Below are 5,383 nucleotides of genomic sequence, written 5' to 3'. Positions count from 1 at the left end.
TCCTCGTCCGCAAACTAAGACGGGGCCGGCTACGGCGTGCCTAACTTCACGCGGGCAGCGTGTGCGGCCCGCAGGTGAGCCAGAGATCGGCGTGTCTCGGCTTTCCTCGTTTTTTCCCGGAAGTACTCCGTAGTGCGCGACGTTTCATTTAGCATGATGGGTCGGCATTTTTCGGCCGGCACGACACTCTTCAGTTCGGCAGCATCGTGGTGTCAGAGCTGTTTACCCTTCGCTATTTGTTCGTGGCATGGCAAACGTGCGCAGGCCCGGTGACTGTTTGCACAAGAAGAAGCAGTCTAAAGATTTATCTTCACAAATCTTTAAAAATTGATGCGAATGGCGGAAGAGAGGGGTAAGAATTCTCAATATCTATTATGCAGTCGCATGATCGGCGTAAAAATTGATGAGAACGGCGGAAGAGAGGGGTAAGAATTCTCAATATCTATTATGCAGTCGCATAATCGGCGTGTACTGGCGTGTACTGCAAAAGACTTTACAACACCATGTGGAAGGAATAAAAAGAGAGCAAAAAATTACAACGATCGACAGACTGGGTTTATTGTTCTGTGCCGAGCGGTCTAAGGCGCTGCAGTCGTGGACTGTGCGGCTGTTCCCGGCGGAGGTTCGAGTCCTCCCTTGGGCATGGGTGTGTGTGTTTGTCCTTAGGATAATTTAGTTTAAGTAGTGTGTAAGCTTAGGGACTGATGACCTTAGTAGTTAAGTCCCATAAGATTTCACACACATTTGAACATTTTATTGTTCTGTACATCAAGAAGCTGTTCGTACGAAATCTGCAGGCATGGAGCACGTGAAGCAATAACTACATTCTAAAGCCGATCACATTACTACACTGTTAACTGTCACAGTTTTCGACGGAACTGAACGATGGTTATGGAGACTTTATATATTACTGCGAAGTACGTTGATTAATTCAACTGGCATGCCGTTAACGAGTTTTGAATTCAAAGCACGCTACTGTTGAATTTATAGAGGAAAAAGGAGTGCAGGAACGAAAAGTAGAACATCCGGAAAGGATGCAGACATCGGATTTTAAGTGGAGTTCACTGTAAACTTCCCGTAGTAAGACACAGCAAGATTAGAATCAACTTATTTCCGATCTGATGCGAAAGCATATTAAAAGATAATTGCGGTGTAGAAGAGACAAACTCTATCAAATATCTCAGTCCAGTTCCCTTAACTGACATGAATTAAAGAAAACGGGAGGACTGAAGAATTCATTGTGGCCTTGAAAGAATTACAAGGATAGTTTTCTAAACGTTTTTGAGGAGATCAACAATCCTCCATCTGCTTTCGAGCTGTTTACCTTGATCTGGAGTGTAATTCCCTTTTTTAAAAAAAAGTCATTTTACCTTAACACTGCCCGGGACGTCTACATTGTTCCCCTCAGGGAGATTTTCCACATCTCCGTAATGAGTTTGCAAGGGTGATAAAATATGTCGACCAGAATACGTGTGCGAAGACTTTTCTTCGATTATGAAACTAAATAAGTCGCGACTATGTGGGAACCTGAGCGCGTAAATCTGTGAAACTGTCTCCCTCTTTCTGGATGCCTACAGCTTCCACCGGATACAAATTATATTATGTCTTCAGCGTGCCTAAAATAATTAAGTAATGATGAAAATTTGTTTCATTTGCCATCCGTGTCGTTAAGAAATAGTCTATAAAACCAAGTCGTATGCAGTACTATTGCACTGCCGTTTAAATGCGGCGCGTTCTCCTTTCAGCCCTCTTCACCCTCTTGCGATCAGACAACATGGCGTGGCCGTGGGGAAAATGTGTCAGCCAGGCTGAATGGGCTGGCAAAAGGGCCTGGTCTGAGCTCGCGATCTGAAGCCTTGTCCGCCCATGAGCTAAGAGTGTTGTGCAGATGGTCTCCAAAATCGCTGATTTAGATTAAAAGCAGCAAAGAGCCGGTAACATTTTTTAGGGCAACCCCAGATATAACTTCGATTTCAGTTACTACTAACTTCGTCTATTCCGACAGTAAATCACGAATCTCAGCGCATAGCTGAGAAGATATACTCCATACGAGGGTGATATGATTAGAAGTGACTTATAAGGAGCGAAGTTAAAAGCCTTCTGGATATTTATAAATCTGGAATCAACCTGAGATGCTCTATCGATATCACTCATTACTTCGTGTAGTCCACCTGATTCGCTGAGTGGTAACGTGTTTGCCAACCATGCAGTGGTTCGATTCCCGACCGGGTTGGAGATTTTCTCCGCTCGTGAACTGCGTGTTGTGTTGTCCTCACCATCATTTTATCACAGACACACAAGTCGTCCAATGTGGCGTCTCCTGGAAGAGGACTTGCAGTTCGGCAGCCGACCTTCGCCGGATGGAGTCTCGTGACCATCAATGCCACACGATCATTTCACTTCATTACTTCGTGTGAATTAAGAACCAGTAATCTTTCACAAATTTTCTGAATTCGTGCGTGTTACGTCTCACAGATCTTTTTTCCACGATGTACTTCGTCATGTTGGAACACTATGGACGTTGATAAATCGTAGTACAAAACGATGCCAGTGAGATGGACATATCATTCAGTGGTTTTCTTTTATTTTATTTCTTGTGTACTGGTGTGACTTTACCAGTTTTCCATTTTTTAGGTATGGATCATTCGTCGAGCGAGCGGTTGTATGTGATTGTTAAAAATGAAGTTATGTCAGTAGCATACTCACAGAAGAACCTAACTGGTAAAAGTTCTGGACCGGAAGACTTGTTTTGTATTGAGTGACTAGGGTTGTTTTGCTACACTGGTTCGGCATGTTTTTAAATTTTTAAAAATTTATACAGTGGCATTGAAGTTTGCATTGTTAGTAGAACATTTCAAATTGGTGGAATGGCAATGTTTTGACACATATATGGTGTAAACGGAATAATCGAAAAATGATAAAAAATAATCATACAATTTAGAACGACACAAAAAAGTTATTTTACTCATGACGAGCCTTTCAACCATCATATTCACGATCAACGTCCGTTGGTAATATTTGCTTCTGGAACTTTGTTGGAGGCCGACGTTCTTGGGAAGCCGGCACTGTGCAGCTCTTTCGCAAGATCTTATCGCACTGTGTTGCTGCATCTTCATGTTGACGGAAGACCATCAGTCTGATGTTGTTGTTAAGCAGTTTCATGGCCGATGTGTTTTCTGACACTTGTCGCAGCTTCTTAAGGCCTGCGCCTAACGCTATGATTAGGATGTTCACGAAGATTCTTTTTCTATGATTTGGCGTATTCGCGTTAGTGGATTGTGAGGTGTACCCAGAAGACTCAGATCACAACGTAGTGGTGACGATGAGTAGGCTGAAGTTTAAGAGATTAGTCAGTGAGACGCCCTGCTAAAGCCGCAGGACAGGACACATAGTTTAAATTGTGGAAAGGGGCCAAAATAAGAGGCTGTCAGTTACACTCGAACATACAAATTTATTATTTGATCAAACATTACAAGAGCCCAAAAAAAATTTTTAAGCATACAGCTTTAATCTTTGGGACTTAATTACCGCCTGAAAGCCACATTAATTTAAAAACCGCTGAAGGCCAATAACCTAAAACGCAAGCATAATCCCTAATTTAAAAGGCAAGCCTTATCTTAAAACAGTTCTTTAGATAGGATGAAGGCCCAAAGAATCAGTCACATCAAGAGCAGACAGGTTAAATTCAAATCGGTGGAAGGCCTAAGACTTAAAAATCCATAACATTATTTTTTTTAAATACGAAAGGCCTTACGTGAAACAGTTCCTTAATTTAGGCTGAAGGCCTTAAGAGCAAAACAACTCAAACTCAAAATCGGGTGAAGGGCCAACACTTAATACTCAGCAACATCAAAACCTTTAACATACCAAAGGTCTTACGTGAAACAGTTCTTTACATTAGGCTGAAGGCCTAAAGAATCTTACGCCTTAAGGGCAAAACAACCTTAATTAAAAAAAGAAAACTGGCTAGAAGCCATACAAGTACAAACAACAACAAAAATTTTAAAAAAGGCAGTACACCCAAGTGCGGTCAGATGTTCGAGGGTCGACCTGGAATTCAAGCACTGACGCTCGCTTGGGTGAGACAGGCAGTCGGGCCAACCATTCACGGTCCGACGACAACCCAACCGACTGACAGTCAACCGACCCACCTACAATATAACTTCCACTTTACCCGACCGGGCCACAACAGAGAGTTCAACGGAACAACGTAGAAGATATTGGCACCCACAACCAATGATACATGCAGCTACACAACCTGCTGGACAGCAACAACACGATGAGGAAACTACACTGCCTTAAATTTATTTAAGCGGCCAGGGCAGGTAACCGAACAGTAGCGGCCACAAGGCTGCACATCAGTTCAAATAACCAGATGCAGTGAAACTCACAAACTCACCGGAGGGTGGCTAGAATTTTGCAATTTGAAAACCATGTTGTTGCTCGCTGAAATATCCCAACAGCCGACAATGAACTCCAAACGACACAATGCGAACAGCCTTGACTTGCTGGTAGATTAAATCAAAACACAACTTTCGTGTCCAGGGTCGGTGAGCCACAGACCTCGTAGCAGAGGGAACAGCCCCACACACTCTGGCACCGCATAGAGACTGCCAGCGGCCCCGGCCCAACTACGTCCCGCGGAGAATTCCTCGCTGCTCCAAGCCAACCAACGGACTGCCCAGGCCCGGAAATGGTGAAATGACCAAATATACTTTCAACGTTGCAGCACAGGCTGTTTTAGTTTTATTTATAGACCATTCCCTCTTAGACAAATTATTATTATTATTATTATTATTATTACTATTATTTTGCACTCCTTCTTCAGGCCACAAGTGGCCCATCGGGACCATCCGACCGCCGTCTCATCTGCACCTGAGGATGCGGATAGGAGGAGCATGTGGTCAGCACACCGCTTTCCGGGTCGTTACGATGCTTTTCTTTGACCGGAGCCGCTATTATTCGGTCGAATAGCTCCTCAATCGGCGTCATGAGGCTGAGTGCACCCCGAAAAATGGCAACTGTGCATGGCGGCCCGGATGGTCACCCATCCAAGTACAGGCCACGCCCGACAGCGCTTAACTTCGGTGATCTGACGGGAACCGGTGTATCCACTGCGGCAAGGCCGTTGCCAGACAAATTATAGATTCAGGTATGACTTCTGAAGAAGGCTCAGTTATTTGGGCTGAAACCTATGTAAAGGTTGGTTTCATTACCGCAATCGAGGCTGATAGTTTCTTATACATTAGACCAACCAAAGGTCGTCCCGCTCCAATCTCCCTCCGTCGGACACTTCATGTGTGTCGCCAGCGGTCGGCGAGCACTGGCTGTCCTCGCCTCACCGGCGATCCGTCTCCGACTTCACTGCTGCTGCGTCCCGACT

General features: G+C 44.4%; 1 pseudogene; it reads right to left on the bottom strand.

Annotated features, from left to right (window-relative positions):
* Positions 1-5,015: 5,015 nt before the first annotated feature.
* On the bottom strand, positions 5,016-5,133 carry LOC124725602 (annotated as a pseudogene).
* Between the last annotated feature and the right edge of the window lie 250 nt (positions 5,134-5,383).

The sequence above is a fragment of the Schistocerca piceifrons genome, chromosome 1, assembly GCF_021461385.2.
Source record: "Schistocerca piceifrons isolate TAMUIC-IGC-003096 chromosome 1, iqSchPice1.1, whole genome shotgun sequence".
Classification (NCBI taxonomy): domain Eukaryota; kingdom Metazoa; phylum Arthropoda; class Insecta; order Orthoptera; family Acrididae; genus Schistocerca; species Schistocerca piceifrons.
The sequence above is the reverse complement of the archived record's forward strand: the minus strand, read 5'-3'. Positions and strand labels throughout refer to the sequence as shown.